Source organism: Anser brachyrhynchus (assembly GCF_964034855.1).
Source record: "Anser brachyrhynchus genome assembly, chromosome: 1".
NCBI classification, from domain to species: Eukaryota; Metazoa; Chordata; class Aves; order Anseriformes; family Anatidae; genus Anser; species Anser brachyrhynchus.
The window spans coordinates 64,443,442-64,455,847 of NC_137694.1; the positions used below are offsets into that span (position 1 = coordinate 64,443,442).

Consider the following 12,406-nt stretch of genomic DNA (forward strand, 5'->3'; position numbering starts at 1 on the left):
TGAAGCAGGAAGGTGAACTGCCTGGCCCATAGACGCATGGTAAATCTGGGCCAAGGGCAGGGCCATAATATGTGACTGCTCCTGGCCCAGGCTGAGCATGTGGTAGGTCCTGGGATGGAGGGGGGTGGTAAGGGAAAGCAAGTATGGAAGGTGCAGATAACACCATCAGGAAAAAAGGGCACGTGTGGAAAGGGCAGACAAAGTTAGGAGAGGCTCTGGCAGCAAGAACAGAGCTCAGCACAAAAGGGCATGTCAAGAGGTCCAAGAAATATTCTTTCCTGACGTGTGGGAGGAAACTCCAGAAATTACATCTGTGTTTTGTCGTCTTGCCAGTTGACGGCAGAGTTACACCAAATGCTCTCCAAGGGCTCCTAACCAACCCAGGTGAGCTGCGAGGACAGGATGTCATTGCCACTGAGGTCTGTGTGAAACTAGGTAAAGGTGATTTTTAGATTTTTGAGTAGCATCCTGTTCTCTTTTACCATGCTGGGGATTTAGGAAGTCATTTAGAAAAACTTCCATCCTATTTTTTAATGTTTCCAGGAATGGAAAATTCAGCACAACCATCAATAAATTGTACTGAAGGTTAATTACCCTGTCTGTTGAAAATGTCCTCCTTTATTTTTAGTCTGATTTGTTTAACGTTGTTTCCAGTCATTGGATTTGTTTACATCTTTAAATGCCACACTGATCAGCTCCTCCCTTAATCTGCTGCTTGATACAATAAATGGATGTAGCTGCTGGCACTTTCTGTTATGCAAGTTCTTGCAGTCATCAAGTCATCCCTGTAGCCCTTCTCCAAGCTTTCTCCAAGTTACCAGAAAGGGCCATTGGAAGTTAAAAAGAAGAGAGACTAACAAATATTTTCCAAACCCTGCAGCGAACTTGCTAGTATGGAGAGTAACTTAACAGCTTTCTGTTCCTACCGGCATCGCCCCTGCTTGTGGAAATGGGAGTTGCTGACAAAAGATTTTGTTCTTCTCTAACTCAGCAGCACCCATTTATTATAATTACAATGCTGTCTGCTGCTCTGCAGTATTTCAATTATGAAAGAGTCTGTTTTGAGAACTGACTGCAAACATGTCCTCAACTTCATTAGATAGCACAGTTTGCGCTGATCATATTGTTTACACAGCATCCGAAGCCCAGTCGGGGCTTGGAGCCACACAGAAGCTCTGGCCCAGGTACTCCGTGTCTCGGTCCTTGCTAGTGTTCTGGTTGCTTCGGTAACTTCAGGGTTAGTTGGCACTTCCCAAAAGCCATCCCCTGTCCCCCCTACCTTGCATGTTCGCTATCAGACCTAGCAAGGCCTGCAGTGCAAGCCAGAAGCCTGTCCTGCTGGCTCCGTAACTGGGGAGCTGCACAGCTTGGTCCCACCACCTCATCTTTCTGCATTTGTTATTTGCTTACTCCCTCTCCCCAGCCCCATCACTGGGTGGTTGAGGCTGTGTAACATGCAATAAAATAGTGTAATTAAAGAGTGTAGTACGTTTTCCTGTGGAGCATTACGTTCCATGTTTTCCCTTCAGACATACCCCTTCTGAAATGTCTGGGGGTTGTGTGTAGGCCTTACTGAGTCTGCAGGGCCTTACTGAGTCGTGCATGATGGCTGTGCTGCAGCAGTGGAGAAGGGGAAGGATGTGGGACAGGCCACATGGTGGTGGATACCCTAAAGGGCTTTCGCAGATAAGACCAGATTTCATGCCCAAGCTATTTTATGCATCCTTACAGACTCCAGCTTTGCAATTGCCCTGACTGTAGACCAATTGCTCTACAATTAAAAAGAAGGAACTTGGTAGCTGTACTGTCCTTAACAGATTTTATGATTCTGAATACTTTTGGCCACTGGCCTGACCTGAAAATGGAAGAATAGCTGGGAAGCTGAAGCGGCGCTCAGGCCATGAATTTCTTCATCAGTGATCAGCAGCTTGGGCACTACCACCGCCAGCTTCTCGGACATTCCCCCAGGCACCCCTCAGCAGGTGTCTGCTCTTTGGGGGAATCTGAATGGACCCACACTCCCAGGTGATGGAAAATACAGCCCAGTCAAGAGGCTTAGCAGTGTGGCAGCAGCACCGTCAGAAGGATGGGAGATCAAAATATCATGTCTGCCTAGCGTGGTGAGAAGCAGTGGGCAGATCGATAGGGAAATTAATAAGGAGATGGAATCAATAGGGAAGCAGACTACTGCCACCTGGCAGCTTCTGGGAGGTAGGGGAGGGAGAGCAGCATTGCCCATAGTCTGAGGCACGTGGCTCATTAATCATTCCAGCTCGCTCCTAAAGCTCGTGCCAAATTGCAGTGTAGGTTTGCTTGATCTCTGGTGAGTGAGTTTAACTGTTTGCTAAACAAAAGTGATCCTGTCAGTATGTGCTTGGCTGTTTTAACCGCTTGCAATTACCATTCCACCAACGTAATAATGCGTTTCCACTTGCTGCTTCTCTGCCAGAAGTGTCAATTGCCATGTCGCTGTGCAGTGAAGTGGCCTAATGCTCCCGTCATGTGGGCAGGTGATGTTGTAGCTGTAGCTGTGTGAAAAGACATTGAAGCGCACATAAGTTACATAGGGAAATAACAGCATTTGGGACTAAATACCGGGAAACTTGATCCCCGGTGCTTTAATCACTTGCTCCCATTTCTGCCTTCAAAGGCATTTTGCAAGCAGGATCCTCTGCTGTCACATGTTGGTGTATCTCTATTAACTTAGGATAAATGGTGGGGCAGAAGAACGTACTTGCTCTGAAAGTCAAACTGCAGGGCGTATTTCCAAGGCAAACTCTGCAATTGATCCCTTCAGCCCCCTCTTGATACACTCTTGGTGTTTGAGACTCATTGCAGATGGCCACTCAAAAGGCAGTGGCGCGGCCAGTGATGCAACGTCTTGACATAGCCAGGTTTAGGTAATTAGTGCAATGCAATTATGCTGCCCAAGAGCGGGGGCAATGAAAACTGAAATGATACACCAAAACAGAGAACAGCATTATCATTTGAGAATGAAAAGAAAAACAAAACAGTTTTGTGTATGCAGGAAAAGTTCCTTGTGTACGTCAGGTTCATGAAAGGCAAATGGAAGCACAGCCTTTGGAACTGCAAAATGAGTTATCCATAAAGCAGATTTTACCAACAGCTGGCATTCTGCAATTGGAGCAATGTTTTATAAGGCTCTTAGCGTTTACCTTCATTAAACCAATAAAAACACACTGCTGGGTTAGACTGCTTTGGTGGTTTGCCTGGCATATGGCGGTGACCCCAGGAGATGCTTGATATTTTTCTGCAAAAAGCAGAGGCCAGAAATACTCTGTCTGAGACAGAGTTGACCATGGCTGCTCTGAAAGCTAGCCTGAAAATTCTTGCTGCTGCTTCAGCTGCACATTCGCTGCTGTTGCTAGGAATTTCAGAGACCTCCTGTTGCTGGTGATCAAATAGAGCAAGTTTTATCTGAAATAAAACTTGTCTTGCCACTCTCATGTTTGCAAGTGAGAATGCAAGGTCGTGCAACCTCACACAAGTATGAAGAATATCTGTGATGTGCTAATGAAGATATTTTTGCTGTTGTTGATGGTTACCAAGCTCTTGTCCTGCTTCTTCCCCGACCTCATTTACTTGATGTTGCTGTTGAGACTATTTTATCACTCCTTAAGAACACATGTGAGCTGACATGAAAGAAAAACAGAAGAGCCTTAAAACCAATCTGACCACCATTCCTTACATCTTTTAACAACAAAGGGGGGGGGGGGAAAAATTCCCTTCCCTGCTACAAGAGAACTTATTTAAAATTTTATTCCCAAAGCAGCTCCATCTTATCCTCTGTATTTCTGTGACCAGCACTGCAGAGTACTGCTCATTGGCATGCCACGTTTGCTACCAGCATGTTGCTTCCCACAGATCTCTCTTTAATATGAGCAACAGCAGGTGGGGCTGAAGGAGGTTGCTGGGTTTCTTGGGTGCATAAACATGCTAATAATAATCCAGTGCTGTCCAAGCTAAATTGTTGTGACAAGTAAAAAGCTGACGTCTAAAATTTCGTGTTTGCACTTTCAGACATAAAAACATATAGATTCACCCTTAATTAAAAAATGTCACTGGAGTAATTATGTTTAACGGTGGATGAGAATGAGTTATCTTTGATTGAAGCCAGATACTGTGACCATCAAATGACACAAAATTGATGAGTCATAAATGAGTTATTTCTGTATAACTTACTTTTGCTGGATGAAATGAATTGCAGAAAATAATTGAGATTGGGGTAGCTAAGAAAGCAGAAGTGCTGGAAAAAAGGTTAAACAGTGAGTAAGTCCAAGGGATGGGGGAAATGAGAGAGAGACAGAGAGACTCATCTGGCCATCCTAGCATCAGGCACCCGTAGGACAATGCTCTCTGGCCTGCTGCTCTTTCCCAAGGGAGGCGTGGGCAAGTGTGTGAACTGACTCTTACCACCTGTATAACATCTGGTGGTACAGAGCCCTGCAGAACTTATCCACTGTACGTGTAATCCTGTGAGTTTTTGTACATCAGTGCACCAGTGTGTGTATGTGTGGAGAATATACATACTTTTGTGGGTGTGGACCTGTCCATCAACAGGTTCATAGCCACACGCTCTCTTTGGGCTTTCCCCACCAAACACTGCTAGCCAACCAGAGTGGGAAGGGGACCAGCCTGCTGTCAGCAGATCGATGCAGAAACCTCCGTTCTCCCTCGTGTTATCCTCCAGGGAAGCAAGCCTCGGGGCAACAAGCAGGAACCCTGAGGCTGGCTTGCTGTGTGGCTCAGGGAGCTGCTCAGATGCTCGGCCCTGAGAGAGAGGAGAGGCTGGGCCAAGAGGCATACCAGGCAATATGAAAATGTTTGGTGCTGCACTGTGGGCAGACTTGCTTTTGAAGAACTTGCAAATAATATGGCTAAGGGCATTGCTTGCAGCGTGGAAACTGGGAACGCTGGCTTGTGGCACAAGGAAGCGTCACGAGATCATCCTTATGTATACTTGGTACTTGAACGTAGGCTAGCTAGAGGAGGAGGCAGTGTGAGTACTGTACCCACATCCCTCACCGAGGAAATAAGTTGGTGCATAACGTTGCAGGAATGGGAGCAAGCTCAGTGGCTCTTGCTCCCCGCTCCACTTTAGAAATAAAGCCCTAATGCTGTAAGGGAGACTCAGGTTTCTTGCTAAGCTTTCCCACACACCTACCCACTGGGTTTTTATATATCTTAAATCACCATTATTTGGGGTTGTTTAAATTCAGTTAAATTACACTCTCCATGAAGTAAAAAAATAGTGTTCGTACGGCCCTTTGTGTGTGTGTGCGCGCCTTGAAAATGCCTCTCAGCGTGGACTGCAGGTGGCCTTGGATACCATCTGTGATTTATTTCTGGAAAGAATTAAAATACCAGCACCATTTGTTAGCCTGTTTTTACAGGGAGTCAAAAATGTGCAGTGCTGCCTTGCTGCCGCTGCCAGGGCCACGTTTGCTCCCGAAGCCCTGCGTGCCCTTCTGACACGCGGATGACTGGGGTCAGGCTCTTGGAGCAAGCCCTCTGGTCAGGCATTTGATGAAACATCTTCCCAGAGACTTAACATAACTCCCTGTGCGAGCGTGTGTTACAGGCCTGAGACAGGTCCAGGCTATCGGGAACATCTTTGTGCGGTACTCTTCTAAACCGCGCCTTGACAATAAGCTGTTGGGGAACTGGTGCGCTCATATGCGTACCTGGTGGCTGTCCTGAGGCGAGACAAACCTGTTGAGTGATTTTAATAGTAACTGATGGTTGAAAAGACTGCCTGGTAATTTGAATTAGAGACTTAATAGACTTTACAACACGGTGCATGGGATGATGGCCAAATTACTTCAGCCAGTGTAATTTATTTTTGAACCTGTTCTCTACAAACACTAATCTCTGCCTGTTTTAGGGTGTCCGCCACCTTTGCTCAATTATTCTGTTTTGTTGTTGTTGTTGTTGATCAAATACGAATCAAGATGCAGGCTTTTATTTACTCAAACCAAAGCGAATGCACCCATGAGCCCTGAAGCACAGGCAGTTTGTGTGCAGTGTGACTGCGTTGGCAGCCATGGCAGCTGGGTGTTCCTGCTGGGCTGGATGGATGTCTAACTCCCTCTGGGATGTAGGTATCTGTAGTCTGGGTCCCTTCCTAGGCTGTGGCTTCTTTCATGGGTGTAGGTCCTTCTATGCTATAATTCAGGGGCTTGCTAACTTGTCAAAAGCATCTTCTTGGAGAAGAGCCCCCATCAGCTGTAAGGACTGCTCTGTAACCTTCCTCAGGCACTGCCTTGTTGCTTTGACTGTGTTTGCAGGGAAGCAAAAGCACATACATATTGAGGACTTGTGCTAAAAATTTGAGGAATAGCAAACCGCTTCCCCAGTCAAGGTGCAAAGTTTTTTTCTTATCAGGATGAGATCTATTTCAATTTTCATGTGGGCTATGCAGAGTTTCTACTTCTGGCTGTGTTTTGCAGATGTTTGTGTCTACTTTTTCACTTTTGGCAAAAAAGAACCTCAGATCCAAAGGGTGTTTACTCTTCCCACAGACATTTCTTTTCCCCTAGCTAGCTGCCCTTGCCATTATGAAAACTTTGAGTGACCATTTTTTCTTGAAGAACAGACAGGTAGCACTGGTTATTGCCATAGTAAATCAGAGATTTGCCTTCTCCAATCCTTAGTAAGGGGCAGCAGAAAAATTGGTTCCTAGTCAGTGTCTGTTGAGGATAGCCTTGAGCCTTTCTGTGAAGCTCTGGCAAGAGAAGGTGAAGTGTTCTCCTTTATCCCCAGGCATCTGAATGGCCCTTTTGAGCAATTTGGGCAGTGATGGAATGGGGCTGCTCTGATTTACACCGCTGACTGAGGCAACCCCCAGCCATCCCATGATCACGGACAGCACTATGGGGCTGTACTTACAGCTTCCTTCGGCACCTGGGAGCCCTGCGAGGTGACAGGCATGATTCTGTCCCATCTGCTTAGACAAGATATATGTTGTTTTTCCGCTCCCTCATGTAATTGTTTGGTTGAAGAACTCACCCAAACTCGCAGCCTCCTGTTTGCTGCGATGTTCCTCTGGTTTCTGTCAGCCCTCTGAAGAAGCCTGCACTGTTTGCTCTCTCTGTAAGGCACGCATGTTGTGAATTATTAGTCCTTTGTTGGGCTTGAGTAGTTCCTGGGATTTTAAGGACTTACATAGATCCTGAATAAATTCTTTATGTGAGAGCAGAAGCAGGCAGCCCCGTTTGATAACCTCGTGTTGCCTCAGCATCACAGGGAACATGCAAGTTTAGCAGGAGGGGTTTTTATCTATTTACTTATTTATGTTTAGCTGTGACATTGTTTGACATAAAATCCTTTTTGTCCTTCTGAGCTCCAAATCTTTAGCTTCTGCCCCCACCCAAGCTTGAAGATTTAATGAAATACTGTTTAATTTGCTACAGGCTTGGTTTTTAAATGTCGTGCTTCTGGATATGATTCTCTTAAAATGGGTGCTGGAGTCAAAAAATTCACATGGCTTTTGCCAATTTACAGGTTAAATCTATTCAGCTGCCCTTTTTTTTCACGTCTCCGTCCTGCTGAGTTTTCCCTTGATGCTGGGACGCAGCGGGGGTGCCGTGCCCCGTGCTCTGCGCGCAGCAGCAGGCTCGCCCCGATGCTCCTGCTGCCTGCGAGCTGCCGGGCAGGGGAGGAGCAGGGCAGCCAGGACATCTCTTCCTTCCCGTGAGCCCTGGCTGCCATTCAGCACTTGCTATTTATACCGACTTGGCCTCTGGAAGTCCCAGCTGAGATCAGGGTCCTGTTTTACCGGCTTGTGAACAGAGCTGGAGAGTGTCTTCAGCGCAGAGGGCTTGTGCTGTGAGCGGGGAGGCAGTGGTACAGGAAAAGGACATTTCAGTGCTGTCACTTTAGTGGCAGGTCACATGGACTCTGCAAGGCAGACTTGTGCCAGGCCATGTGGGAAACCATGGGAGAGGTGAGCACTATCCCTCTGTGTCCATGTTGTAGGTGCTCAGTGCTGAAACTCGGGTGACTTCTGCCTCTTAGACAGCAGAAGACACCTGAGGTGAGCTGGGGCACCCAAGGCACCTGTGGGGGACCCCAGCCCTTCAGCAGTGGCAGGAGGGTCTGAAATAGATCAGGCGCCCCACTCTCTAACTTCATGCAGCATCACTTTGTGAACCAGTTGTGATCTTGGTGTCTCCATCAGGACTTGACCTGGTCCATGTAATGCCAGCAAAGACCCTAGTGAGACCCACAGGACCACCCGCAGGGCAGCTGCTGCAGGGAGGGTGCCTAGAAATGCTCTGAAAGCTGCGGGAACAATGCCAGGGCAGGATTGCTCACTCCCTGCCTCATTTCTAGCGTTGTGTCAAGCACTAATTCAGCTCGTTGCTGGTGAAATGCAATAGCAGCACTCGGGTCTGTGCTGCATACAGCCAGGAACCTCACTGCTTTGTCATGCTTTCGCTGAAGGAGATTATGCCTGAGGCTTTCAAAGGAACCGAAAAGCCTTAGATCTCTCACTTGCCTGGCTTTCAACAGGATTTCCAGGTTAAAAAAATAAAATAAAATCCCAGCCTGCCACAAATCTTCTGCCAAGCTGAAGGGTGTTAACTTTGAGGAAATATTGATGCAACTACTAGAACTCTTCAAGAGAAACAAGCTGCTGCTTAATATTGCAGGATTGTCTTTCCCTTTATAAAAGGAATTCAAATGCTGCAAATTGAAGGTCTTTTGGAGAAAAACATAGGATCTGGCTCTGTGACCCACATTGCATAGAGCAGCTTTCAGAACAAGGTGCCATGCTATCGTGAGGCCACGGCCCGCGTTGTTGCCACTGCAGGATTGTTCCCTGTAGGATGATTGCTCTCACAGCTGCATCAAGTCAGGTTTTAAATCAACCTGATGTAGAGCTTTATTGAGAACTTATGTAAATACATGAAAATGAGAGTGATGTAATATTCAGATTGGAAAATTGGCTTGAAATCCTATAACAGAATAAATATAAAGTGGGTAGTATAAAGATTTGGCACAGGTGAAACATTATTGACGTAATATTCTTACTTTTGTTGGCAAAACGGTGCCAATAAAATATTGCAGCATGTGTTGGAACGGGGCAAAATGTGTCTGAAAAACAAGTTGCCACACTGCCGGCAAGCAACAGGGCTTGGCTAATTAAGGTTTGACTCTGCACACTTAATTTGGCCGGAGTCAGTCTCCGGCTGCTGAGCACTGTGGTAGGGTCGCACCGGCACTGGATGGATGGAGAGCAGCAGCTGGAAGGTGTCCAGCAGCATGAAGGACCGGTGAGAAAACAAGGTCTGTCGCAGGGCCCTCAGCCCCTCTTCTCCTTTCGCCAAGGCAGAGGTAACTCCAGCGGGCCGCTCGCAGCGGCACGGCGGAGGTAATGAATCGCAGCTGCTGCAGAGGTGGAGCGCTCCCCGTGAACGCCAAGTTTGGACGGACGCGTGCTTTCATCCAAAGGTGCCGTAACAAAAGCCAGGCGCGCTGCTGCATCTTCCCACTTGCTGATTTTTCTCTTGGGCAGACAAGAACACGCTTGGAGGCTCTTCGAACGTTTTGCAAGGTGACGCAGGCAGGTTTTTCCTTCCCGCTGCCGTGGCATGGCTGTTAGGTTAATTATGTCCCATGCTGCTTATGGCTTTTCTGATGGCCTTAAGGACTTGTGTTTCAAGTCACTGGGAGGGAGTGCGCTTTGGACAGGCTTCTCACAGGTGCTCAGAGGGTAGCACAAGGCTGGGCAGAGCTGCATGAACCCCAAAAGCTGTCGGTGCAGCCCTTTCCGTGCTGTTCGTGGGCATTTCCATGGATAACTGTGCTCTAGCCTGGCCACATCCCTTTTGCTTTCTGCCCCTGCACAGCTATGGTTGTGCAAAACCCATGTAACACTCAAAGAGCAAGCGGGGAGTTGTCATTCTGATGCCTTTTGCCCCCTTAATACCTCTGGCACCAAACCAAGGGCCGTTTAAAGGCAGGACTGCGAGCAGAGCTTGCCAAGTATTTAAGTGGTCTCTCTACATCTGAATTAAAAGAATTAAAATTCTTGGCGGATTATAGGTTGTATCCATGACAACAAATTCCCTCCCTTTCTCTTTTTTTTTTCCTGGAATCAGCTTGTAGTATAAATATGTTGCCAAACAAAACCGTGCATTTTTTTTAAACTAATGTTTCAGGTAATAACAGCATTAAATTAAAAAGCAAAATAAGTGGTCTTCAGCATTTTGATGACTGTAAATGTTTTATGCCTGGTATCGTCTTATAAAACTAGAAATCTCTTGACTGTGCAAGTCAATAAGGCTTTTGTTCAATGGCATTAGAGGGAATTTTGTAGCCTAAAAGAAGTGAGGATAATTATTAACAGGAGTTCTTGTGCAGTGTATACCTGTAATAGTTAAAGGGAAAGCTGTTTAAATTTATTCTGACAATTGCAGATACAGCACTGGAGGAATCATTTGAATTATTCATTCTGCAACAAGGAAACATCCCACTTGTCTTCTCTTTAGAAATGAAATCCCAGTCTGATTTAAAATATACTTTAAAATATATAGGCTTGGTTTCTTTTATTTTTCTTTTTTCATTTTTATGTAATTCTGCTGTTTCCAGACTTCTGTAATAATTACCTGTGAATGTAGGTTTTGAAAGAAAATTATTCTGATTTCTGAAAGAAATGAGAAATTGATTTTTTTACATGAACTGTTTCTTGTGGAATAAGTTTAATGAAATTCAGCTTTCTTTCATAAATAATGCAGCACTTGCATTTGATTAGGTGAAGCCTAAAGGAATTTCTTCTTAATCAGATGCATAGCAAGAAGGATATTGCCTGCAGACTGTTACCATTATCAATGGTGGTGGCAAGGAAAACACAGCTCTGTGTGTGTCCAGACAAAAAGCTTTGTTTCTTAAGAGAAGTCATAAAACAACATATACATTATAATAACTGATTCTTTGCAACTCTGAGTGTCCCAGCTATTTGTAAAACAAAGTCTGGGCTCTGAGCATTGTTGTTATGGTGGCATGAAAGAGACTCCAGGTTAATTTGAGGCCTCCTTGTCATGATAAGGTGTTTCTGACTCTTCTGAGAAATGAATACACGTGGGGAACAGACAGTCTTTGCTTCGGAGAATTTACAGTCAAGGCAGACATCAGGAAGCGTTGGGGCCAATTTTGAAAGTCACAAAAAACATCACAACCCTCCCAAAAGCATTAAAAAAAAAAGTACACATGCTTCAATTCATTAAAATAATATCTCAGATATAGCAAAAAGCAAAACACTTTGCACATGGAATATCTGCAAATTTTGCAGAAACGTTTTCTTTAGTAAACGTTGCTTTAATTAGTCACCTGTGGTCAAGTTATATGATGTTCTGTAAATCCAGCCACAAGACTGTTCTACTCTGTTTTTATCCCAAGGAAGCTACTGTTAACAGCGGTGGGTATGCATGAACAGAGGGCAGCCTGAGTAAGGCCATTAGTCCTGTAGTCAATGTCCATATTAATAAATAAAAAGGGTCTGGGCCCCAGTCTCCAGCCTTGGGGACAACTGCATAAATCGGCCTGCAAGCATCTGAGGGACGGGGGCTGAGGCCAAGCTGGCTTTTGGGACCAGACCCTGGTCTGGGCTCAGCCCTGGCCCACTCCTGGGAGCAGTTCGAGAGCGGTGTAAACCTGGTAGGGATCATGGCAGCAATAAACAGCGTGGATGGTGATGGGCCCAGGCGCTGGCTCTGGTTAATTTACTGGAGGTGATGCTGTCCTAGGGCATGGTTGTGCTCTCTGCTGAGCTCACTTGAGTGGCATCTTGCTCTACTGCCATAATGAAGTAATTTTCCAATAAAAACTTTAAAAACTGAACCCCAGTGGAAAAGCCCAACACCACTGCCTTATCTCGCTGCGCTCGGATTTTTCTCTTAACATTTGTTCGGATATGTAAAATTGTAAATGTTGTAAATTCTGCAGGCCAGATGCTAAGCTGGTTTAAGCTGACAATTTATGCCAGTTGAGGTTCTGGTTTTTTTTTCACTTATATTCCTTGGAAAGGGCAATGAGATGTAAGGAATACATGTAAAACACAAGAAATAGAGTCCAGGATACAGGGGAGATGGGCTTGCATCCTGTAATTTGCTGTCGAGAGGTTTTAGCACTGAGCTCAGAAGTGTATTTATGGAGCTGCTGGTCAGAACTGCAGTTTAAAGGTGAAATCAGTGCTCTTTTTTTAATTTTGAATTTTCATTCCTCTCCAAATCGGTGCAACAAAATCTCCTGGGCCTAAAATGTCATGGGAGCACTAGAGGCCAAGAGCAGAATAAATTTCTCAAAGTTTGCGAGCAAACGCATCAGGTTTAGGGCTGTAAAATATTAATCTGTTTCTGACTTTCCCAAGAATTGTCTGAAA

At 45.6% G+C, this 12,406-nt stretch overlaps 1 protein-coding gene across 3 annotated transcripts in view; it reads left to right on the forward strand.

Annotated features, from left to right (window-relative positions):
- TMTC1 (transmembrane O-mannosyltransferase targeting cadherins 1) overlaps window positions 1-12,406 on the forward strand; it is a 153,205-nt gene that overhangs the window by 112,803 nt on the left and 27,996 nt on the right. The window lies entirely within an intron of this gene.